The sequence below is a fragment of the Ochlerotatus camptorhynchus genome, unplaced genomic scaffold (assembly GCF_037179485.1).
Source record: "Ochlerotatus camptorhynchus isolate MF236.1 unplaced genomic scaffold, CSIRO-AGI_Acam_v1.1 ptg000193l, whole genome shotgun sequence".
Taxonomy (NCBI): Eukaryota; Metazoa; Arthropoda; class Insecta; order Diptera; family Culicidae; genus Ochlerotatus; species Ochlerotatus camptorhynchus.
This window is the reverse complement of record NW_027040683.1, coordinates 7,197,283-7,224,909: the sequence shown is the minus strand read 5'-3', so window position 1 is coordinate 7,224,909 and position 27,627 is coordinate 7,197,283. Positions and strand designations below refer to the sequence as shown.

Genomic DNA, 27,627 nt, shown 5'->3' with positions numbered 1-27,627 from the left:
TTCCTTCCCATTCCCTATTGGACCTGCATTCGGACACGGCCGGCGCTGGTATTGCTAAATATTAGATCTTCAGTTTTTACACATTGAGGATGAATGTTAGTCCCAAACATCATCTGTTGGTTCTCTGTGTAATTGCAGCTGATCTGGTAATAACAGAGTAGCAACCGTGGGCGGTCAATAATGCTAATGCTAATGCTAAAGTATTTACTCAAAAAATCATTCGTTTGTTTTGGTATGGCTGTCCATAGAGGCTGAAGGAATCACCGACCTTTCAACTTTTTTGGAACTCATCGTCGAAGACTTTACTCGCTTGAGATTAAAAACAAACGTTATCAAATCAGTTCAACGGATCCAGAAAATGTTTCTGGAGGAGACTATTTTTGAAGAACGGCTTGACGAGGAAGACGAAATCGAGGACGAAATAGAGAACTATTCGGACAATCCGTACGAAGGGATTTTACTCGATAAGGCATGTTTTGCATGGGTTGTTATTCTTCAATGCAGTTAAGTTTCTTTTTCTTCTAGGAAATCGACATTGATACGGTATTCATACGGACTCCCGAAGGCAAAGCTACTATGGAAACTTTGAAAGAGGGATTAAAGTCAAACGATGCGTGTTTGTCCAGTATCAAGAGGATTCTGTGCGATTATTTAAAGTGGACTTACGGCTTGTAAGTTTGATTGATTACGTGGTAATAGTATAAATCTAACACAATATTTTTCTCAGGCGTCCTGCACCGTTCTACAAGAATATGATAGCTATTTGTCTAGTTAACAAATATCCAACTCTGGGATCGTCAACGCAAGAAGTACGCCAAGCCTTATGGTTCCATCCTCATGCAAGAGGAAAGAATAAGCATTCTGGAAGAATCCATTACCACATGGAATATTTGGCTCGCAAATCAGAGGAACGGGTGAAACGCAGAATAGCAGGAGCTCAAGTACCAACAATTGAACAACACATCGAAGTATGTGCGATTCCTGAGGGTGAATTAGAAGATTTGGTAAGTAGTTCGATTGAAATAATGGGGGCTATTCCGATGCTTTTGTCACTAGAGAAGTGAGAAAAATTACGTCGTGGTGACGTGACTCTCCATTTGATTTGCACAGATAATTACGTCACCATGACGTGGCTTTTATCACTTCAGTAGTGACAAATGTCACTTCGACTCTCGGAATAACCCCCAATTTTAAGAAACCCAGTACCTAGTATGCATAGCATAATAAAACCAATTATTTCAGAGAGAAGAATTGAAGTTTCTGAGTCCTGGACCAGCAACTCTATCAAGGGCCGAGGAGTTGTGGACAGCAACTTTCCCGGATCGTAGCAGCATTCGTCGGGCTGGAAATTTGTTGCCCTACCTAATGGATCATCCCGTTGCAGCAGCATTCGATGGGAAATTTGTAAGGTTTTTTTTTTTACAATTCGTTGAAAAATGGGCTTTGATAAATTACTCTTGATTATTATAAATTTTAGATTACTATGGAATTTGAACATCTTTTTCCGAATGCAGCAAATTTCAATGAACGCTTACTACTAACCCGTTATCACGAGATTTTTCAACACAATCAAAACGGTAATAATGTGTTAATTATTGTGATTGTTCTCTTTCATTTATTTATATTCATCTTATAGGTTTCTTGAGAACGTTGGCAATAATACACCACAAAAATCCGAGCCGTGGTGCCAAACGGCTGAGAGACTCAACTACTGCTCGAAAAAACCCTCTTCAGGGAATAATAGAGTGGACGCAGGTAAATAATATTTCAGTGCCAACATTTCATTAGGGCAAAACTACTCTTGCAAACAATTACTTTAACAACTGATTTCTTGCAAATCAAATCACTTTCCTGCAATTAAACGATTCCTCTAGCTGGCGATATTGTTAATTTGCATGTGTGAGCTTTTACAAGCGAGAAATAGACTGCTGGTAAATAAATTGAATAATTTTGTTAACAAAAGCAGTTTTGTCCTATTACAATGTTGATGAAGGCCCTTATTACGGGTGTCACTCCACGGTGAATACGAAGTGAAGTAATAACTTTTCACTCACGGTAGAATGATTCCCATTTGATTTGCCCGGGAATCACTTCACCAAGAATGACAACTTGTCACTTCACTTCGTTTTCACCGTGAAGTGACACCCGTAATAAGGGTCGAAATTTTGATTTATGATCTTTGAATAAATTTTTCAATAATTTTATTTTTAGAGTGATTTCAACACGGTGCCAAACGGTGAAGTCCCACTTTTATACCTAAAAGGAAATCTAATGGAGGATACTTCGGAGGTATGCATTGCATGGAAGGAATGGTCTGCATCCACAAAGAAAGATGCCAAGTATTGTTTCCGAGTGCTGTGTGAGTGCTTCGCTGCTTTCAATATAAGCTGCAAGCCTGAAGACAAGCAATTTTTCTTGTTTCTCTCTGCAATTTTTCAAGGCGTAGGAAACCTACTACCACGGGGGAGAAATTTATGAGAAGCATCAATTGATCAAAGCAATGAAGAAATTTTGAAACTGATACTGAAACTGATAAATGATTAAAATCTGATTCAAATCATCATGGATTAATAAATGTAAAAAAAAACAATTCAAATGAACCATATTATTATTCACACCAAATTTGAAAAAAGAAAAGAAAAAAAAAATCGATTAAATCCAGCTACAATTCAATCGGTAGTTTTTGCTGAACAAATTGTGAATTTTAAAATCAAACCAGTAATTTTTTTACTGAATTTCGGTAAAAATCTGACAGAAAGCTTTTTTGTTCATTTTACCAATCATTCAGTTAAATTTGCAATGCGTTTCAGCAAATTTTGACAGCTCATATGAACGAAGTCAAATTTACAGAACGCACTGTAAAACAAAAAATACCGAATAGATTACCGAATGTTCAGCTGTTCCATATTCGGTAAAAAATTACAGTATACTGTAAAAAAAATCTTACTGTGTAGGAGAAATGGCTCTTATGTTGGCCTTTAAATTTAAGATTGGGTCCATCGCTAAAAATTGGCTATTTATCAATTTTATCAAGACGAACGCGTTATTGGGACGGTACTAATGGATATTTTTTTCGCTATTGAAAATTTAGTTGATTGCTGAATTTATGTATGGGCCCAAATAAGGGGCATTTAGGCCGACATTACATCCATTTCCCCTAGTATAATAAATCACATACGTACCTCATACGTTTTGCGTGATCCCTAAGGAAAATTTGACAAACATGTTACGGAAACAATCAAACAAAAACGGTAAAATTGAAGTTTCCTGTGCCCCTTATCTGAGGAAAAAAGGTAAATGATATCACTAAACTGATAAAAAAGTTCACTAAAAAAAAAAAAAAAAAAAGTTGCACTAACGGTGCAAATCCTGATTGGCGGACAAAAGTTGGCGCTACTTAATGGTGTAGAAATTTTGACATGATGATGTTTTCAAAAAATGTCACAGTGAGGTATGGGAGAGAAGTTTGGAATCATATAAAAAAGATCGACATTACTTCGGAAAGTACTGAATCACTTGAGAATAGCTCGGAATCACTTCAAAAAGTACTGAATAACTTAAGAAAAAAAAAAAAAAATCACTTCATAAAAATTCGGAATCACTTCGGAAAGTACTTAATCATTATAGAAAGCACTGAATAACTTATGAAAAGTTCGAAATCACTTCAGTAAAGTTTGGACTCACTTCGGAAGTGCTGAATCACTTCAGAAATGTTTTCAATCACTTCGGAAACTACTGAATCACTTAGGAATGTATTGTATCACTTTAGAAATGTTCGAAATCACTTCTGAACGTACTGAATCGATTCAGAACAGTTTGGAATCACTTCAGAAAGTACTGAATTACTTCATAATAAGACCGGAAACACTAAATAAATATTCGAAATCACTTTGGAAAGTACTGAATTATTGCGGAAAGTTCACTTTGAAAATAATTGAATTACTTAGGAATGCACTGAATCACTTCAGAAATGTTCGGAATCACTTCGGAAAATACTGAATATCTTCAGAAAAGTTTGGAATCACTTTGGGAAAGTTCATGATCACTTCAGACAGCACTGAATTATTTCAGAAAGCACTGAATCACTTCGGAAAGCATTGAATCACTGTAAGTTCGGAATCTCTTCGGATAATATTGAATCACTTCAGAAAATTTCGGATTCATATTGGAAAGTACTGAATCATCCCAGAAAGTTTGTAATCATTTTCGTAAGAACGGAACCACTTCGATAATATTTGAATCAGTTAGGAATGGACTGAATCACTTCAGAAACGTTCGGAATTACTTTGGAAATACTGAATCGCTTCAGAATGTTCATAATCACGGAGCTGGCAGATTCTACCGCTGTCCAAAACAGCACACGGTCACCACACAATGCTACCGACGCCAGGAAGGCAGCTCCCACACCTGGACCCTATTTACCGACCCATCATCAACTCATGGACCGGGGACCACCGGCTTTTCTTCCCAGGTGTGGATCAGAGATTTTATGCCTCAGAAAATCCCGACAGCGTCGATTGGGATTGAACACAGGCTCTTTGAGGTGAGAGGCAATCATGCTTACCACCACACCACCGGTGCTGCTGACAAGCTTACTCGTACTCTGGTTTTAATAAGAGAGATCTAAATTGTGTGTACATTCCAAAAATACAATGATGGGCGCTTCTTAAAGGAGGAGTGAATAACCAGCTCTAAGGTTACCGCTGGTGAGGCTCCACTATGACAAATACACCCAGGTAACAATTTGATGCTTAACAAGTGTTATTTCAAAGATTTTAATTCAGCCTTAGTTTGAATAATTGTTGTACAGCTTTTAAACATCTAAATCTGGTAATTTTAGTCAGCCGAAAGCTTAACAATAATATAAATTATAAGCTTTTGTATGCATTAAATAACAGACTTTTCCAACTCTTCTTAAGCCTTCTTGTTTTATTTATTTAAAAAAAATAGTGGAAGACCGCTTCATATCTTATAGTTTTTTATGGGACTGCTTTACCTGGCTGGCTGACTAATAGGGTTTTCATATTTATATTGTTATTATAAGTCTAAAAATTACCATTGCATTTCGGGACTCGAACCGGCAGTCACTGATTCACAGGCGTCAATCATACTCACTGGACCACTTAAACATAAGTGTGGTAAAAGGTATGATCATTAACACGAAGCACGTCAAATTTAAGTCTAATTATAGCATCCAGAATATGTAGAATTGTAAACAACAAATGGTGACAGTAAAACATTCCTCGCTTTTTCAAGTACAGTTAACACAATGTGCATACAAGTGCACTGATTTGTGGAGTATTGTCAAGCTTAAATAAGTCTTGTTCAATCTTTAGATCAGCTTATTTATTGATGAATTATAGGGATGCCATTCGCTTTATGCACTACTAATCAACTCTATATTCAGCCTAAAGCTAATCAGCTTTATACCCCTTCAATCAACAAATAATCAGCTTCTGTTCTTAATGTTCAATTTGAATTGAAATTTGACCCAAGCCATCAGGTCGAGTCGAAAGCAAGCAGTTACCCTGGATGGAATCAATCTCCTTTCTGAGATTCCATGAGTGTCATATGATTCCGATTCAGTGGACAATTTGCATCCTGCTTCTTTGATAGTCGGAAAATTTACCCCGTTACAGGTTTCGCTGAACTACTCGGTTCAATTTGAAGCTCTTTGTGCATCCTGGAAATCGTTATCGTTTCATCTGATTCCATTAAACATTCATTGAACCGCTTGAAAAGATCCCGCAATCTTGTTTTCGCATCATCAAAAGCCAATCCACATTAATCGGCGCCGTTGTTTCGGGATCCGAATGCATGTGGCAGCGGGATTGCTTCTCTGAATCAAAGTTTTAACACAAACATCGAACTCCACTTTCCATCCAAACTGCATCTTGCCTCGGGCTCCGCAAAGTCAGACTTTCTGCCGGAATGTGTTTGTGTGCGATTCGATTTGAAATGCAGAACTATTTAAGCTGCAGTTTGTGATGGCATTTGCTATTCATCGCCTCCGTTTTGCATACAGCATACTGTGAAAATGCAATCATATTCGATGCCTGCGTTGCATATGCATGTGCAGCAGCAGTGTTTATGCATGGCGTTCCAATGTCGTTGGAGTTCGGTTTATTCTGTAGGGTCGATTCGAGCTGCTCCGGAATGGAAGACAACTTTTGCTGTTGACTCTTTACGATTGATTTTAAGGAATTTTTTGAATTGATTCACTTGAAACAACATCCCCGCAGAAGTTAGCGCGAAGTTGAAATGTTTTCTTTGAAAGTAACGAACCAAGTTTAATCATTTTTTCCACGAAGAAACTAGCGGAAAATGCAAATTTACTTGCCATTTTCAACTGAATATCAGTTTTTATGGTTCACTTTCAAATGTTCTGCCGCATTCATGTGTTCCGAATTTATCGTTTAAGTGTGAAAAATATCGGTGGAAACTTTTCCCATTTCCAAGTTTGACTTGAATTTGCCGTTCGCCTCTCCTGCGTCACGATAAGGCGCCCGCTGCCTGCCATGGGAAATGCCAGGCCAATCGCCGGACGACCGGTACGCCATTTGAATAAATATGCAAAAATGTACATGCATATATTTTGTTGTTATTTTTATTTTTATTATTTTGGTTGCCACTTTCACTTGGCGGTGCTTTTGCCTTATCGCCGAATGGGTCGTGCAACGAGTCTGAGTTCAAGCAACGACAATCGGCGGATGCTCGTTTTCGCTTCTCTGTGCAGCATACTCGAGTTTGGATTGTTTAACTAAATCACTTCCTTCGAATGATGGCCGTTTGAATGTAGTGTAATTCAGAGCAAACATAACATTTGTTATTGGTAGGGCACCCACCCGCCCACGTTATTGATCTACTTGGGATACACATGTTTGCGTTGTCCAGATGCCAGCCTGGGGAAATTAGCTGCTTGGACAACGCCGATACGGCTGATATGGGTTAACATTGGAGCGTGTTGTGTATTTGCATAATGCAACCAGGTCACTTGCTGATTTGATTGCGGAAGCACCAATTGGCCGATGATGATGATTGAGAGGCTAAACAGCGCCAGCTTAGGATTTGAAGTGGTGACTTTGAATCTGTGCGGTTGAGACTGAGAAATTTAACTCCAAAGCAGACTTCAGTTCTCGAACGTGTTTCTGGAACAGTAACAATTACAAAATCTAGCCAATTTCATTGTCACTAGTGGTCACGCGAGGGCTACCAGGGAGAGCAAACGTGATCCACAAGTGTATAGTTGTAGTTGTCTTTGTACGGCGCATTGCATTTGTGAATCTGTTTCGTCGTAGCCGGTGGTAGCCTAAGTAAGTTCCTCGGTGAACCGATTCGAAGCTTCCCGCTGTCAATTGGGCTCAATACCAACACTGCGTCGACACAACCATCGACTAAGATGTTCAACCGAAGACGTCCGAAGATGTTGACCGGTGTCTACATACCATCGAGGAGGGAATTTCCCGGGCCAAGGACCAACACTTGCCAGTATCCAAACAGGTGAGTAATACTGTGAACCTTGACAGCTCTACTAAAGACCTCATTTTTTTTAAACTCTTTATTTGTTCCAAATTCAAAATAAATTACATTTCATTTTAACCTAGGTGCTCCAGTTACTACAGTAACTTACCAGCCTTAATTGTTATGATATATATCTAAGTATTTTTACATTGTTCCTGTCTTGGCAATTCAGTATTTTAAACAGGTTTTTTAAACCTGCATGTCAGTATAACAATTGATATCTTAAGCTTGAGCTTGATTGAGCTTGAGCTTGATTGACCGCCCACGGTTGCTACTCTGCTACTGCCAGATCAGCTGTAATTACACAGAGAACCAATAGACGATGCTTGGGACTAGCAATCATCCTCAATGTGTAAAAACTGGTGATCTTAAATTAGGCAATACCAGCGCCGGCCGCGCCCGAACACAGGTCAAGAAAGGAATGGGAAGGATTGTGTTGACATGACACTCGCTTTGATGGAAACCGAGAACACCTCTGCATTTCCACGAGGAATCACTGGGATGTTGGATAAGAGGGTTGGGTTTGCAGCAGGGTTCGTTTTGGTAAACGATAAGATGAATTGATGTCCTAACGATTATATAACACGAAGGAGCTTGGGACTAAACCCACGGTCTTCTGCTCAGTAAGCAAAAACGTTTGCCACTAGGCAGACGAGCACCTTTTTAATCACCGAGTTGCTGTTATTACCATGTAGTCATATTAACAAATAAAACGATTGACGAATCTTGAATGTGGATGGGCCTGAGATTAGACTCATGATGTTCTGCTCAGTAAGCACAAACGGTTGCTCTAAGGCCACCGAGCCCCTCATATCACATAATACCGTTGCTCAAATTTTTGTATCCCTTCAAACCCGGAAGCAACGCCAACAACGAGTTTCGCAAAATACACGATGATATACAAGCAATTTTACCATAAATCTCGTTGATATGTAAGGACCTGGGACCGCGTTTTTCTGCTCAGTAAGCAGGCCACTGTAACCGACGATCTTTCAAATCCGATAACTAAAAACTACGAAAAAGTACTTAGGCCTTCATTAAGGGGGTATTCCCAATCTTTTGCCTTTTTTCGGCCTGTTTTTCAATTAATTTTTTTTAAGGAAAATGAATAGTAATGCGCCTAACTCTTTGGGATTCTTGTTTATTGAACATTAAAGTTTGCAAATAAATTTTTTTCGACATAAAAAAGACATTATTGACGTCACAAAATGGCGGCAAACAGACCCCTGTTCGCCGCAAACGCCTGGACGGGCGAAGACTTTTCTCTGGAACGGCTTCATCTGAAACAGATTTCGTGATGAAATTAATAATCTGCTTAAGATTCTCTGGAGCTTCTCCCGTTGGCAGCAAAAAATCTTGCAAATTAACAAAATGCGCAAAGATTCAAGTCAATATCTCTTATAGTTTCTGAGAAAAATCTTCGTCCGATAAAAAAATGTGGTTTCGAGAAAAACGCGTTTAAAGTTTTGACTTTAGTTAAAACCATTTGGGGGTTCTTACCATTAGTCAGCTATGCCTGGACACCGAATTTGCTGATCGGAAAACGGCTTGGGGGGATGAAAGTATATAGACTAAAGTACAAAAAAACGTGAAAAAAAAATAGGGAATACCCCCTAAAGTTCCACTTTCACGCGACGTTCAATAACAGGGTCCTATCCAGGATTACATCTGAAAAATCCAAATCTGGCCAATGCCCACCTAAACCTGTTCTAATCCACCTGAAATGACTAACGAATGGAAGACTTTGACTACCCAGCCATGCAATAGTCTCATTCCGTGCCTTATTGCAACTTGATGATTCTATTGCGCTCATCTTTTGGCACCACCCAGGGGAGACTTGGTCCTGTACCCAATGCTTAACTTAACTCCATTCCACTCAGCTACTCGCAATTTCTTGTGATATAGTGGGCGGAATATTATTATATGAGACAATTCAATGCAGACGTCTTTCCAAATTTGGCAGATCGACAGGTAATCGGTGAGTTACCACGATAGTTGCTATTCAAACACTCGACAACGTCCCATCGTCAACGCCTGCTATGAGAATTTCCCATAGCAGACGTAAATGAAATGACGTCATCGAGCTATCGATCAACTACCCTGGTTATCGCCTGGTACCTTATAGCACGATGCTAGGAGGCGAGCCGGAAGAATCGATGAGCTGCCTCTCCCCCAGTACTACAATTGATATCTTAAAACTAAAAAGTAAAACTAAATCTTATCTAGGTATGAAGAGAATTAATCGTTGCAATTGAGGATTGCAACGATTTTTGCCTGAAATTATTAATTATTTTGTTGGACATTTGTTCTAAAGTCTCAAAATTCGAAATTCTATGTACCTCAGTAGTACCACAGACAAACAGACATAACACTCACAATCACATTCATCGTAAATAATGTTTTAGTTGGGAAGGTGCTTGCATTTGTCATGGTGGCGGCCCTGAAGCATTGAGCAAGCCACCAAATTTCGAACTTATCAGTGATGCCAGTTCTTTTTCACGTCTAGTTAGTAGATGTCAGCTCTTGAAAATGATAAGTGGTCAAGGCATCCCACTGGAGGCACATCTGACGAATACAAAAAAAGTAGTTGAATATTACATCAAAACTGCTACAAATTAGTCATTCCCTTCCTAATATTACGTTGTACGATATACACAGAATTCGAGAACAAATCATGTTGATGACTTTAATATTCTATGAACTTTTACCAGTTATTGATGTTCAATACTTCACCATGAATATAATGGATTGATACATATTACATTGATACATCTATATTTAGAAAGGGCACTAATAAGTGATGCATTACCTCGTTTAAAAACTTATTCCCAGCAAACGAAAAAGCACAATAAACAAACAAAACACATCCCTAAAAAAAAGTCTTAGCTTCTATGAATTTTTCCTACGGATCCGTATTTCTGCAGAATTCAATCAGTTCTATAGATCTACGGAAAATTTCGTAGAACCGACATCACTGACTTCCATCTGTTTTGTTTTTATTCAACACGGCGACGCGTTGACAGAACGAGGGAAAAGCAACTAGTGAAAAATTGCATGAACGAGGGATGCTCCGGTTGCAAAACAATGCTTGGGAATGTGGATGATAGATGGTGCTAGTGCGCATGCAAAATACGCTTGACGATATTTTTTGAAGAATTTTCTTCTAAGAGTTATGTCTGTTTGTCTGTGGTAGTACTGTACCAGGGAGGCAACTTCAAAATCATCCTCAGAACTTTGTTCTGAATCATTTGAAGTGCTTTTTTCCTGGTAGTGCAACAACAAGACCAACTGGCAATTATCTACCAGTATCTTGTGCCAATTTCTCGCCGGTGGCAGCACAAACAGCATAGAGAGTTGCAATTTCCGCTGCAACGTGGCCTTTCACAATGGCCTCTCTCAAATGGACTCTCCGATTATGCCGGGCGTGTCCTTTGACCTTGGACACAATGGTGCTCGCTCCAGGACAATCGCTGCCAAAAATAAAGAAAAAGGCCCTTTGTGGACCTAACCACGCATATTAGTAAGCCTGCCCCTTTTCAATCAAACCAACCGCATTTTTACCCATACAATACATTTTTTTCACAAATTTACAATAAATGTACATAAATTTACCTTTTTCTTTTAGGATTAACTGCACAGTATCAGTCAACCGTCAGTTTGGGGTGACAATTGGTCGAACTACCCTTACATTTAAGAACAATTATTTTCACATTCACAACACATTATTTTCAATACTAATTTTTACAGCTAACACTACTAAGCACTTTTACTAACGATATTTTTTAATCACGACTGACACTACTAATTTTTCGTTTGACTAACCCTAGATCTGTAATTACAACAAAACACACTATTTAAAAAACCACACTACACATTTTTACCTCGCCCTTTCAGCGAACCTTTGGAAAATTAGCACGTCGCGCACTGAGTCTATTCCCGAGTACGGTTGAAATAGAATTAAATTGATTCCTGATAGCATGTCAAATAACGGCGCCGGTGGTGTAGTGGTAAGCGTGATTACCTCTCACCCCAGCAGGCCTGGGTTCAATACCAGTTGGCGCCGCCGGGATGTTCTGAGGCATAACATCTCTGATCACGCCGAGTGTACCCCATTAGGCATAAATACGTTAGGCATACGGACGTTAGGCATACGGACGCTAGGCATAATGGACGTTAGGCATAAAGTCATTAGGTATAATGGACTTTAGGCATAATATACGTTAGGCATAATGGACGTTAGGCATATAATACCTTGCTGCTGTGCAACTCTAGAAACCTGTTTGGGGCATGGTGAACAATGCTTAAATAAGGCTAAGCGTTGAATAAAAAATGATACAAGTTAAACAAGCATAGTTTCTTTAATAAGCACAGTATGGAATCCATTATTTATCATATCATAAGTGACGTAGCTACATATTTACTTAGATCCAAGATTAGTAGCGATAGCGGTTAAGTAATCTGGCAATGAAAACTCAGCATAGTTTTGAACTATAACTTGAAATCAATCGCATCTAGAAATAAAAAAAAAATCACACATTTGATGTAATATATTCTTACACACATATTACAATTGTCAAAGAAGAAAAGATTTTCCTCAATGAACAGCTCATGAAATGAAGAAAGGTGAATTCTGTGATTTTTCATTCAATAACAAAAAAACAGCTAAGGTTGAATAAAATATGATACAAAAGAACAGCTCATGAAATGAAGAATGGTGAATTCTGTGGTTTTTCATTCAATAACAAAAAACATACCAGCTGCTGCTATACTTTTCGATACAACGGTTCTGTTTTTGTTGTCATCAGAATGAAAACTAGCGGAACCGTCTGCTGATGATGTGATGTGAGCGATACTTCCATGAACAATGACGAGTTGCCGAAACAAACAAGGAACTGTGGCAAACTTACCATCTGTAACCCAATACTTTGCCTGCCCAAGACGTCACAAGTTTCCATGAGTTCCAAAAATTAAGGCTCTTTCATTATTGTCACCGAAGTCAGCAATCAATAGACGGTCCCCATTATCATCCTTCTGGAATTCATCGGGTAGATTATGCCTAACGTCCATTATGCCTAACGTCCATTATGCCTAACGTCCATTATGCCTAACGTCCTTTATGCCTATCGTACATTATGCCTAACGTCCGTATGCCTAACGTCCGTATGCCTAACGACCGTATGCCTAACGTCGTGTACCCGATCACGCCTTCCTTCGGATGGGAAGTAAAGCCGTTGTACAGTGGTTCCTGGCTGGCCAAAACCTCAAACATTAAAGTTGATATTTTTTTAATTCAATATTTTTTTATCATTTTTACACGTTAAGAGTATCTTAAATTGAATGATTTGTGCAGTTCTGTTGGTAACATATTTTTTTATGGTTGTTATAGTGTTGCGATATCACAAATTTTTGAAAAAAATCGTAATGTTTCTTGTTACTGTTTTGCTCAACTATAGCAAAAAATAATGTGTTTATCAACTTGGTTGCTTCAGAAGAAATGTTCTTCGGCTTATTTCACATCAAATGGATGGTAAAAAAGAGTGTCTGCGCTGTTTTAAGTGACAGTTTCTAATAAAAAAAAATTGCAAAAATATACTTTTTTCACATTTAGACTAAGCAAAACATATGACGGACACATCCGCCCACTATCTTTTAGTAATCAAAAGATAGCTAGAAAAATTAGCTTTCAGATAGGTTTTTATGTGTTTTGCGATTTTTTGCGAAAAGTGTTGAAATTAGGAATAACAAGTTAAGTGTTCTTTGGAAAATATCCGTTTCTAAGTTATATAATCTGCGGTGTATACTGTAGCAAGCTTCACAATGCCTTTTTCTAAGCACGTCAACACGCACACACATACACACACGCACCATATATCTATCTCTTATGGTTCATGAGTTATATTTTTTTAACAAGCTGGTTAGGGTGGCCCCTAGACAATCGGCATTCTTTAAATATATTTTTATACGTTCATTTCTCGTGAAATTTTTATGCTAGACACTTCAAGAACTTTTTATGACGCATATTTTTGTTAAGTTGATGTATGTTTTATTTGAAAAGTTATGGCTAGTTTTTGCTGAAAAATATTACTTCTTTTAAATTAAATTAAATGCTTTAAACAGAAAAGCTCTTGCTGTTTATTTTTACCAAAAATGAAGAAAAAACGATGTTTCTAATAAAGAGATGAACTAGCCATATAGCTAAAAATCTCTATAATAAAGAAAAAAAAAAAGATGTTTCTAATGAAATTCAATGTTTGAAAATTGGTTTGCTCCATTTTGAGATATTGCCAATTGAAAAGAGCCATTTTTTCGAAGAAAATAGCCTTTAACTTTCTAATCAAAAAAGATAGTAACCTAGTTTCTTGAGCAAAAATATGCGTCATCAAAAGTTCTAAATGTAATCAGAACAATGTTTTTACGAAAAATTAACGCATGAAAAGATATTGAAAGAAAACCGATTTTAGTAGCCACCCTAACCTGTTTGTTTAAAAAAATCATAACTCATGAACCATAAGAGATAAAAACAATGTGTCTTCAACAAAGTTGCTTTGAATTGATTGTTCTACAACTGTTTAGATCACTGTTTTGGTCTATCTCAAATAATAAAAAAGTTTGTATATTTAATTCACCAATTTTATGGACCACCCTAATTTTACGAACATAAAAAGATTGAACAAAAAATATGAAGCAACTTTCCTTAAGAAACCATATTCCTAAAACTGACGGTTTGGGCGCAAACATTTTTGTCTTCCTAAATACGGCTTTGGGACCATTGTGCATTGGTTTTTGTTCTACTATACTCCTTTTTGTGACGTCTTGATTGTCAAGTTTTCTTCGTCCAGCTAAAAAACATCTATTTCAACTGTTTTTTGCCTATTTACAGCAATTTTGAGGTTTTGGCCAACTTTTGTTCTAAGGGGAACCACTGTGCGTTGGTCCCCGGTTCATGAGTTGATGAGTCGATAGGTAGGGTCCAGGTGTGGGAGCTGCCTTCCTGGCACGTCAGTAGCATTGGTGCTCAGCACGGAAAACAAGATCGACGGAAAAAACAAACCAAAGAAAAAAAAAAAAAAAACATGCCAAGCAATTACCCGCAAATACGAGCAGACCCGAAATGTTGCTGTACACTGGAACCTCCATTTACGAACCAAAACGGGGGTTCGTAAATCGAATTAGTTCGTAAAAAAAAACCTCGTTATTTGGAATTTACTTCGTAAAAAGAGGTTTTTGACAATATTGTCAAATACCCCACAATATGGGTATTTTTGGAATCGGAGTGACGTTTAGGGACCGGAAATCGATGTCTGACACTATTTTGAAATCCAAGATGGCGGCTTCCGGTAACGGAAAAACTTCGAAATTCTGTCAAATACCCCACAATATGGGTATTTTTGGAATCGGAGTGACGTGTAGGGACTGGAAATCGATGTGTGACGCCATTTTGAAATCCAAGATGGTGGCTTCCGGTTACAGAAACACTGGAAAATACTGTCAAATACTCCACAATATGGGTTTTTTGGAATCGGGGTGACTTATTAGAACTGGAAACCCATGTCTGATACCGTATTGAAATTCAATATGGCGACTTCCAGTTATATAAAAACATAAAAATAATGTTATATAACCTACAATATGGGTATCTTAAGAATCGGGGTGATGTGGTGGTATTTTCCAATTTGTCTATAATCGGAAGCCACCATCTTGATTTCGAAATAGCGTCAGATATAAATTTCCGGTTTTTACAAGTCACTCCAATTCCAAAAATATCCATATTGTGGGGTATATAACAAAATTTTCAAACTTTTCTGTTACCGGAAGCCGCCATCTTGACGCAAGACATCGATTTCCGGTCCCTAAGCGTCAATCCGATTCCAAAAATACCCATATTGTGGGGTATTCGACAGAATTTCCAAGTTTTTATGTAACCGGAAGTTGCCATCTTGGATTTAAAAATGGCATCAGACATTGATTTGCGGTATCTACATGTCACTCCGAATCCAAAAATGCCCATATTGTTGGGTATTTGGCAGAATTTCCATGTTTTTATGTAACCGGAAGTCGCCATCTTGGATTTCTAAATGGCGTCAGATATCTATTTCCGGTCCCTACACGTCATTCCGATTCTAAAATACCCATATTGTGGGGTATTTGACAGAATTTCCAAGTTTTTCTGTAACCGGAAGCCGCTATCTTGGATTTCAAAATGGCGTCAGACATCTATTTCCGGTTCCTACACGTCACCCTGATTCCAAAAATACCCATATTGTTAACTTCGCGTATGAAGTAACATAAAAACACTTTGAATGTAACAACTCAAGGCGGGAGTAGCCGTCAACAATGCTGATGATGGTACAGCACGCAACTACCACCCTACTGCTTTCTCTCTGAGAGCAACACAATAGTTGGGTAAAGAAGAACTGCATTATAACACACCATCGACTGGAAATGCTCTCGCAACGTGGGGCTTTAGGTAGTGATGAAAACGTAGCTAGAACTATTCCACAGCTGCAGTCAGTTTATGAGCAAAAGGAGGACGCACATTTTTTGCCTATAGACTTGAAGACATACTTCAAGTCTCCGCGTACATCGTACGGGTTAGGCAAAAGATGTGCGTCTAACTTTAAAAACTGTCGCATTAATGGCCCTTCGCTCATTTTCAACTTCTATTCAATTTTCATACTGCCGTACTCTATCCACCTACCGTCTTTTAAAGATCATTCTCTAGCTAATGAATTATCACACTAAAGCTTAATGTTAGCATTTCCAACCAACTCTGCAAATCGTTAACTTCGCGTATGAAGTAACATAAAAACACTTTGAATGAGAATTTCCATGTTTTCCTGTAACCGGAAGCCGCCATCTTGGATTTCAAAATGGCGTCACACATCGATTTCCGGTCCCTACACGTCACTCCGATTCCAACAAGACCCATTTTGTGGGGTATTTCACAGTATATCCCAGTTTCCCAAAATCACAAAAAAAGACTCGTTATTTGGAATTTACTTCGTAAAAAGAAAGCCCGTTATTTGGGATTTACTTCGTAAAAAGAGGGACGTAAATTAAATACTGTGTAAAAAAAGACTTCGTAAACGGAGGTTTCAATGTATTTACATATTTATTTCACCCGTCGTTGTCTCTCCCCTTGCCCCATATATGGACAACGTTTTCGCCAGAGCGCCTGCTGTCAACCGGTTTGATGAGATTGAGTGGTGCCGCAGGCGAATGGAACGGTATGGGAAAGTGAGCGACCAAAAGCAGAGTTGGATTCAGGACGACCATTATACAAAACTGTTATACAGGTAATTATGAGTCCGCTTGTGATAGAGTCACAAGCCCACATTCTGGAACCATCGGTTACACCGCCAACCCCCCAAATTCACCAGAGATTCGTCCGGTGGAAATATTTTGGGCCATAATGAAGGCCAAAGTTCGAAAATCGTCCAAGGTGCTTAAGAAAGTGACCAAACAGGTCGGCTCCACCATTGCACAAAATGTAATGAGGGGTCTTAACGGAAAGGTGCGGGCTTTCAGCGATGGAAAGGAAATTGAATAAAGTAATTATGCTGAAACATAATCCATATGTATTAGTTCATTCCCTGAAAGTTTCAAGAAAATCCGACTAAAAATAAATTTTTGGCGAACACTTTTGTCTGGTGTATTTTTTCGAGTACAGGCCTTACATGGTGAAGAAATTTGAGAAGCAGATTCGTCGAAAAAAGGAGGAGAATGCTGATTTTGCAAAGGCACACAGCGCTGCCAACGATGATTTAACCGGAGATGGATTGGTTCATATGGTAAAATTTCTTGCAAGTAATATTCTAAATTTTCAATATCAGGCTTTCCGTTTTTTTTCAGATTACTAAACTGAAGTTAATTGTACCATCAGAAGCGTCGTTCGACGTAATCAAAACCGACTGGATGAAAACAGTTGAAGCTCGGAATGCATTTCGATAAAAGGAAAAATCAGAAGATTTGGCAGACAAGATGACTGACATGTTTCCACTGTCAACTGCATTCAATGGAATATTGGTATAAATGCAACTATTACTTTATAACAACTTCATTCTAAGTTAACTGTTCATATATATTTTTTTAGATAAACTTGGATTTCACGTAGATGTTTCCTGAAACTATCGAAGATAGCAGCAACTGGAGTCTGCTGCAAGATAAAGTTCTAACAAAATTCAAACACTTGCACCCAACTGTTAACAGTCGTAAGAAATATTTAATTGTTCGACATTTTCCACTAAAATTTACACCAGGTTTATTACAGAATTAATTCGATCATTTGTTAATTTTAAAGAAAAGAATCAATCCCGTGGAGCAAAACGGGCGAACAAAGGTTCACAAAAAATATCCAAACTACTAGAAGAGATTGTCGAGTGGATAAATATTTATGACTATTAGACTGATGCAAAATTTGTCGTTTTCGCTCCACAGTGCTTAAATGGTTTCAAATCGGGTCCTGATAAGCCTCCCAAAGTTACAACTCATTTGGTTAGAAACAGACCTCGAACAAGCCATTTGAAGTTTACATGTAAATTACTATGGGAAATCTCAACTTTTCAACAAAATTCAACAGTTCGATAGCTATTCATATAGAAAATTTTCTCAGCTACAACTTTGCTAAAAATTGTTTCTATGTAAAACGAGACAGGAAAAAGTTTTTAATTATTTAAGAGATCGGTAAACCTTTGACATGATCAAGCAGCTGCTCTGTAGGCAACACTGTATTTTGCAGTGTGACATAGTAGCCATGATTTTTGTGTCCTATTCAACGCCCTAGAAACACCAATGTTGCCTGCTGAGCAGTTGATTGAGCATGATCATAAGACATCAGCGCATTGAACCATTGATAACTTTCGATTCTTGCATTTAATCAAAAAAAGATCTTGAGCAAAGTTGTAGCTGGGGAAATTTCCTACAAGTACAAATGAAAGTTTTTGAAGCAGACCGATATGGTGAATTATTTGATAGACATGAACAAAAATCTTGGTTTTCCCATAGTAATTCCCATACAAACTTCAAATGGTTTGTGCCATCTTAGTTTCTCACGAAATGGGTTCAAGTTTTGAGAGGTTAGTCAGGATCTGATTTGGAATCGTTTAAGTACTGTGGAGCGAAAATTTCAAATTTTGCATCACTCTAATGACTATTAATGCAAGTTGTTGATATAATGTTTAATACGAATTTTTACTGTTTTTAGCCGGAGGATTACATCAATCAGTATGTCGTGGGCTATCGGAGCTCCAAAAATCATGTGATGATCATCAAAGCACAGTTGTACGCTGAGGGCGAGTGTTGTATTCGTACCGGAAAACGTTTTTTTTCGGTAGGGGCCGAAATTGAGCAAGCGTTTACCACATTGATCAAAACGCTGGTTCAAGCACATGCGAATTTTTTCTCTCTTTTTACGGGAGCTATTTTGAACGTGGCCACACCATCAACTACCGTAACTGATTTTCTCGTTCAGTTGAAGTAAACTTATATTGTTGTATTATAGGGTTAAGTTTGTTACTTGTACATGTATTTGTATTCGCTTTCATTTTTTAAACAATACTTTTTTTTTCAATGATTTAACTAGATATAATAAACATGATTTGATGGATTGATAATCAGTATTTAAGGTAATTTCTTCAGACATGTGCCGTAAATGTATGCATCATGCAAAGTTTAAATAATATTACATCTCTTGATTGTATTAATCAATGCATGTCCGAAGAAGTATCTTCAATCTCATGTTTATTTGTCTATTTTTATCCCAAATCTTTTAATGTTGTGCTGAAATTTCAGCAGTGTCGTCAAATTGCTGGAAATACAGCAAATAAATTTAATTGTGGGTTTGCTGATCGTTCAGCAAACCAAACTCCTGTTTGCTGAAACTGTCAGTTTCATAAAATTAAGTTTTGCTGGAAAAACAGCAACATTTATTTTGCTGGACGGATTGCTAGTTTTACAGTTCGGCAAAATCCAGCAAAATCATCCCACTGCGACCTAGCAAGAAGTAAGTTTCGCGCTCCGGTATTTCGGAAGTTTTCTCGGTATTCGGTTGGTTTAAATTATCAGTTTTTTCTTGCTTAGTGATTACTGGCATAGTACCCGGCTTAACAATTATCTGAAAGTGAGTTTTTCTGAGAAGAAAGTGTGGTTTTCGGCGTCATCGGAAAGAAAATTGTTCACTTGCAATTGGATATTCGCAAACCAATTTGCGCTTCATCGGTGCGTGATCACGCATACCTGCACACAGATCATCGTCATCGAGTGTCAGCATCTGCCTCAGTGTTGCCAGATATACCGATTTATCGGTATTTATACCGATTTCCAAACTTGATACCGATATACCGATAAGCTTTCTCTGAATACCGATTTTAGAGATTTTATACCGATTTATACCGATTTTTATATATAATCAAAATGATTATTGTCTGCCCGCTCAACTGTCAGATGAAACTATTGTAAAAGACTTTTAACTTTTTGAATATCTAGAATTGTTTAAGTCTGCTGAAAAAATTATTCATCTATAAAAATGTGTTATGCTTGATACTCTTTCGACTAATGTTTCCATTTCCTTGCCGTTTTTGGCTCACCAGCAGTCGAGAAACAACGGATAGCTCACCCTGGTAATTCCTGGGAATCAGGAAATACTTTTATTCCGTGAACTCCATGTTAATTTTATAACTTCCTGAAGTTTATTTATTCCAAATTCCCTGGAATTTTCATCCACGTTACCCTGTAGGTTATGTTTTGTTTTCAGCTTCCCGAAACTTCAGCGATGCTTTCAGAATTTTCTTGATTTTCTATTAGCTTTAACAAAACTGAAGGAACTTTTAAGAAGTTCTGCATCTTCAGAAAACTCCAGAGGGTAAGTTCCGATAAATTAAAGACACGTTCATTAGCTTTTGTTAAAAATCGAGAACCTACGAAGTTCAGAAAAGTCCAGAGAAATCCAATAAACTTAAAAAAAAAACATAAGATATATTTTGAAAAAAAAAATAAAAAATGTTCAAGTCCAAAAAGCTTCAGAGATATTTAATGGTATTCAGGACAGTTAATTGAACCGATGAATTAAGTTCTATTAAATTACTGAAACCTGAATGGAGCTCCGAGAAACTTAGGGGATGTCCATAAACTTCAGCTAAGTAACAAGAGGTTCATGAACATTTTGGAAACGTAAAGGAAGTAACATGAACATTAGAAAAATGTGAGAATATTTTAAGGGAAGGTTCGTGCATTTTAATGACAGTTTCTAGAATTTTTTAGAATGAAAATTAAATCGGGTAGATCAAAGAACTTCAATCTTCATGTTAAATTAAGTTCAATTAAATTGTGAGAGTACTTAAAAAGTTTCAAAATGTTCCAGAAATTCCGGAGGCCTTCAAAGAAGATTAGAGATTTTCCGGTAGTTTCATTATAATCAGGGAAGTTCCAAATACTTCTAGGATGATCAGAAGAGAACTACAAAACAGCACAAATATAGTAACTTCAGGAAAATTGTAAGAACTTTAAAGGAGGATGATGGGATATTCCGAAGTGTATTTCAGGAAACATTTCTGAATCATTAGAACATGTAAGGAACTTCAGGGAATGTTGTTCGAACATCCCCAAGAAATCTCTTTCTTCCGGCATTTTTCCCAACTTCTCCTTGAAATCTCTTTCGACTGTCCCTCTGGCTTCCGACTTTCTCCAAAAGTTTATTCCAATCTACTTTACGACGTTTCTTCCAGTATCTCTAGGAAGCTTCATCCGTCTTCTCAACAAGGTTCAATTAAACTTCTACCGAATGTATCTGTAGACATTTTTTTCGTCTTCTTCTGGAAGTTTCTCGATAAGCGATAAGTTCCTAGAGTTTTTTTCGACTTCTAGTAGAAAGTTTTTCTGAGCTTCTTCTGAGTTTCCCCTAGAAATTACTACTACTGGAATTTGTTTCCGAATTTCAAATATTTTCTGGCTTCCTTTGGATGAGCCATCCTATTTTTTTTATCCGAAAGCTTCTTCAAACTTTCGTCAAAAGTTTTTCAATATTTGTCTTGAAAGTTCCCGGATGTTTGTCTGACATTTCTTAGAACTTCTTCAAACTTCCTCCAGAAGAGCTTCTTTATTCTTTCTCTGGATTTTTTTCGACTTCCTTCAGAAACTTATTTAAAAGTTTCCTGGAAATTTCATCCGACTTCTGCTGCAAAGCAAAATTTTCGTTCTTAGTCCAAAAGTTTAAATTTTCATCTTCAATAACGGCAAAAATATGAATTTAATTTAAAAAATAAAATACTGATTTTTTAATACATTTGATACCGATAATATTAAAAACAATCTGGCAACGCTGATCTGCCTCCGCATTTATACCGGTCATCCATCATCGTGTGTCCAGCTGAGTGCCATGTCTCATACAAGCACACCACTACAAAGATCGCCAGCACACGCGCATCGAAGGTCACCCACGCTTCGATCCGCTGCTGCTGTGTAACCACTCGGTGGTAGTAGTATAGCAGATAAGTTTTTTTTGCTGTTTCTTTCTCTCGCCCATCAGTTAAATTTAATTTTGTGTTTCTGTGTTTGTAGTTTTTTTCTGTTTATTGTGTCTGTGTGGTTTTAAGCATCGTTTCAGTGGTAGAGTTTCAGTGGTTAGCGTTCCCACTAGTACGGCAAAATGGACGTCTTGTCAGAAGACGATTTGGACATTTTGTCGGAAGATGACACCAGTTTGCCACTCGATGGCAAGAAAACACGAAAACGTCCTGTCATTCATGGTTCGTCTCAGAAAAGCCCCCGATCGCGAGCCTATCCAGATGACTCGACTGGGCCATGGGTTGCCTACTTTCAGCCCAAAAACAAACCTTTGAACTTGATGCAATTATGCAAATTACCACTGATCTGACGAAGCGATACTCGGCCGTGACCGAAATCACGAAGGTTAGGCATAATAAACTTCGTGTTGTCGTTTCTAACCTGAAGCAGGCTAACGAGATTGCTGCCTCCCAGCTCTTTACGATTGAGTACAGGGTTTACATTCCAGCTCGTGATGTGGAGATCGAAGGTGTGGTCACCGAAGCGAGTCGGACCCCCGAGATCTTGGAGAAGCAGGCGGTTGGCCGTTTCAAGAACCGTTTGCTTCCTCCGGTGAAGATACTGGATGTCCAAAAACTGGGCTCAGTATCTGTCAGCGAGGGTAAAAAGAGTTTTACCCCCACAGACTCGTTTCGCGTGACCTTTTCTGGTTCAGCCCTTCCTCAGTACATCGAGTTTGTTCCTCGGGTCATGATCTGCCAAAACTGCAAACAGTTGGGACATACGGCCTCTCGCTGTGGCAGCAAGGCACGCTGTTCCAAATGCGGGGAGAAGCACGAGGATGGCGCCTGCACAGTCACGGCACCAAAATGCGTGTACTGCAAAGGATCTCCTCCTCATGGTCTCTCGTCGTGTCCGGTGTACAAACAACGCGGGGAGAAACTAGAGCGCTCTCTTAAAGAACGTTCCAGGCGGTCTTTTGCAGAAATGCTTAAGGCAGCCAAGCCATCGACCAACGAAACAAATCCCTTCGCTCTTTTGTCAGATGACGAGTCTGGCTCTGACTTGGCTGAGAAGGGAGTTTCTTTCAGTTTTCCGGAAGGTTCTGCCCGGAAACGAAAACGCTTCGGTTCGCGGAAAGTTGCAGATCAAGAACCCCAAATCAGCTTGCCCAAATCAAGAAGTGGTGGAAAAAAGGAGACTTCTACTCCTCCTGGATTCCGCAGAACTGATTATACCCAGGATTTTCCACCTCTCCCGGGGACATCCAAAACCCCCGATGCCCCAATTTTCAGAACACAAGCCCCTTCTTCATCTGGGTTGTTCTCATTTGATAACATTGTGGACAGTATCCTCAATTACCTCGATATTTCTGATCCTCTGAAAAGCATTGTTCTGGCAATGCTTCCCACTGTGAAAACCCTCTTGAAGCAGTTGACATTGAAGTGGCTCCTCCTTGCAGCAATCATCTCCTTCGATGGATAATTTTCCAAACGAGGTCGGGGATTTGATCACTGTTCTACAGTGGAATTGTCGAAGTCTTATTCCTAAGATAGAATCGTTTAAGTTTTTGGTTCACAATAATGATTGTGATGCATTTGCTCTGTGTGAAACTTGGCTCTCTTCAGATATCGATCTTCCTTTTCATGATTTTAACATTATTCGACTGGATCGTGAGGATTCGCGTGGAAGAGGAGTACCTTTGGGGATCAAAAAGTGCCATTCCTTCTATAGAGTGAATCTTCCACAATTTACAGGTATTGAAGTTGTCACATGTCAGGCTTTTGTTAAAGGAAAGAGCCTTTGTATTGCTTCTGTGTATATTCCTCCCCGTGTTTCGATTAGTCAAAAACATTTTTCAGATATCTGTTCAGTTCTTCTGACTCCACGGTTGATTATGGGAGATTTTAATTCCCACGGTACAGGCTGGGGGGAACTGTATGATGACAACCGTTCTACTTTGATATATGACCTCTGTGATAACTTCAATATGACAATTCTTAACAATGGAGAAGTAACACGTCTGGCTGGTCTATCCTCAAATGGAAGTAGATTAGACCTCACACTTTGCTCTAATTCATTATCGTTGGATTGCACGTGGAATGTGATCCAGGATCCCCACGGTAGTGATCACTTGCCGATCGGCATTTCGATTGCCAGTGGGTTCAATTCGTCGGAATCCGTTAACGTCGCGTACGACCTCACCCGTAATATCGATTGGACAACGTTCAAGACCGCGATAGATGAAGCCGTGTCGTCGGTAGAAGAGCTTCCACCGTTGGAGGAATATAACTTCCTCTCCAATCTGATCTTGGACAGCGCGCTTCGAGCTCAAACTCGGCCGGTTCCAGGAACGTCTTTTCGTAGGAAACCTCCTACCCCTTGGTGGGACCAGCAATGCACTGAGGTTTATCGTAAAAAGTCCGACGCGTTTAAGCTTTTCCGGAAACGCGGAACACCCGAGTATTTCGAAGCGTACTCGACTCTTGAACGCGAACTCAAGAGCCTCATCAAAGCCAAGAAACGCGGATACTGGCGGCAATTCGTGGACGGTTTATCGCGCGAAACGTCGATGAATACGCTTTGGAACACGGCGCAAAGGATGCGTAACCGGTCTTCAAACAACGAGAGCGAGGAGTACTCGGATCGGTGGATTCTCAAGTTCGCGCGAAAAGTATGTCCTGATTCCGTGCCGGCACAGATGATTCCTCGTGAAACGACGAATTCGGTAGACGAGATCAGCCAGCCTTTTTCAATGCTGGAGCTCTCACTCGCGCTCCTTTCGTGTCGCAATTCTGCTCCGGGGGCTGATAGGATCAAGTTCGACTTGTTGAAGAACCTCCCAGACGTCGCTAAGAGGCGCATGTTGAACTTGTTTTGTCAGTTCCTGGAGTTCAATATTGTTCCAGATGATTGGAGGCGAGTGAGAGTTATAGCCATTAAAAAGCCTGGAAAACCCGCGTCAGATCATAACTCGTATCGTCCCATCGCGATGTTATCGTGCATTCGAAAATTGTTGGAAAAAATGATCCTTTTTTGCCTCGACAAATGGGTTGAGACGAACCACCTACTCTCAGATACTCAATTTGGTTTCCGTAGGGGTAAGGGAACGAACGACTGTCTTGCGTTGCTTTCCTCGGAAATCCAGTTGGTTTTTGCTAAAAAAGAGCAAATGGCTTCTGTGTTCTTGGATATTAAGGGGGCTTTTGATTCAGTATCGGTTGAAGTCCTTTTAGACAAACTCCATGCTTGTACAATTTGCTGTCAGAGAAACATATGAGCTTTTCTCATGGAAACTCTACAGCTTCTCGATTTAGTTACATGGGTCTCCCCCAGGGCTCATGTTTAAGCCCCCTTTTGTACAATTTCTATGTTAGAGAAATTGACAATTGTCTAAGTGACAACTGCACGTTGAGACAACTTGCAGATGATGGCGTAGTGTCTATGACAGGACCCAGAGAGGCCGACCTGCAAGGACCCTTACAGGATACCTTAGACAATTTGTCTACTTGGGCTATCCAGCTAGGTATCGAATTCTCCACGGAGAAAACTGAGTTGGTCGTTTTTTCTAGGAAGCATAGCCCAGCACAACCGAAGCTTCAACTTTTGGGTAAGCCAATCACTCATTCCATGTCTTTCAAATATCTTAGGGTCTGGTTCGATTCCAAATGCACCTGGAGATCCCACATTGAGTATCTGAGACGAAAATGCCAACAAAGGATCAATTTTCTCCGAACAATTACCGGAACGTGGTGGGGAGCTCATCCGCAAGATCTTCTAACGTTGTACCGGACAACGATTTTATCGGTTTTAGAGTACGGTAGTTTTTGCTTCCAGTCAGCGGCTTAAACTCACATCATCAAACTGGAACGTATACAGTATCGTTGTCTTCGTATCGCGTTAGGATGCATGCACTCGACTCATACGATGAGTCTCGAAGTGTTGGCGGGCATGTTGCTACTATCGGATCGGTTTTCGGAATTGTCCCTCAGGCTCCTCACCCGTTGTGAAGTTATGAACCCACTGGTAATCGAAAACTTTGAGAAGCTTCTTGAGCTAAACCCTCAAACTCGTTGTATGTCATTGTACTACGTGTACATAACTCAGGATGTCAGCCCTTCACAGCATAATCCCCATCGTGTATGCTTCTCCGACTTCGGCAATTCAGTTAGTTTTGATTTATCTATGACGCGGGAGATTCGTGGAATCCCAGAACATCATCGTTCCATGATTGTTCCGTCAATTTACGCTGCAAAGTTTGGCCAAGACACTAATAGAGTCGTCCGCTGGTTTTGGTATTTTTAACGAATTTCATAGCGCCTCTCGAATGCTTCAAGCTCCTTGTTCCGTATATGTTGCTGAACTGGCGGCAATACACTATACGCTAGAAACGATCGCCTCACTCGCACCAGATCACTATTTTATTTTTACGGATAGTCTCAGTTCTGTCGAGGCTATTCGATCCATGAGGCCGGTAAATCACTCCTCGTATTTTCTCATGAAAATACGAGAGCTTCTGAGTGCTTTATCTTTAAAATCTTTTGTCATCACTTTTGCGTGGGTCCCATCTCAATGCTCGATTCCGGGCAATGAGAAGGCGGACTCGCTTGCAAAGGTGGGCGCTATGGAAGGCGATATTTACGATCGACAAATCGCCTACAATGAATTTTTCTTCATTTATCGTCAACAGTCACTCGCCAGCTGGCAAAATAAATGGAGTGAAGGGAGTTTGGGACGATGGCTATTCATCCCTAAGGTGTCGAAGACCCCTTGGTTCAAGGGGTTGGATGTGGGTTGAGACTTCATTCGTCTGATGTCTCGCCTCATGTCCAATCACTATTCGTTAAACGCTTACTTGTTTCGTGTTGGGCTGGGAGACAGCAATCTCTGTGAATGTGGACAAGGTTACCAAGACGCCGATCACATCCTTTGGTCTTGTGCGGAGTATCGTGGAGTCAGATCTGAGCTGTGCTATTCCCTTCGGGCTCGAGGTAGACAACCTAATGTTCCAGTTCGGGATATTTTGGCTAGACGTGATCTGAAGTTTATGAAACTCATATATGTTTACTTTAAGAATACTAACCTTAGATTGTTAGTTTGATTAACATTGTGTTTAGTTTGTGTATTGTGCGTGTAGTTTTTTTTTAATGTTTGTTTTCAAGATGAATAGAATTAAGTTCATGTTTTAGGATTAATTAAATATTTGTATAATAAATCATATTTCAAACCTCCTTCTCCCTTTCCCCATCCAAAAAATTGTAATTCTCCACTAACCTCGAGACGACCACGAGTAATCGGTTCAATTCCTTTAACTCTAGATTTAAGACATTAATCATGTACATTTAATGGAAATGATAACTCGGCTCTGTAAAATTTATTCAATTGAGCCTGTTCAAATAAATTAATATAAAACAAAATCCAGCAAAATGTTGCTGGATTCCAGCAAAAAAAAAATAGTGTGTAAGGATGAAACTGATTTTCTTAGGTTTTTGATATCATTTTCCAATGTTTTTAGAAAAAATCGAAACGTCTCAGAATCAAAATTGGTTCGTTCTGTATGCTTTCCGTTAAATCCATCCACAGCAGCACCCAACCAACCAGCAGTAG

At 39.1% G+C, this 27,627-nt stretch overlaps 1 pseudogene; it reads left to right on the top strand.

Annotated features, from left to right (window-relative positions):
* The first annotated feature begins 358 nt into the window (after positions 1–358).
* Positions 359–27,627, top strand: LOC135702594 (uncharacterized; annotated as a pseudogene).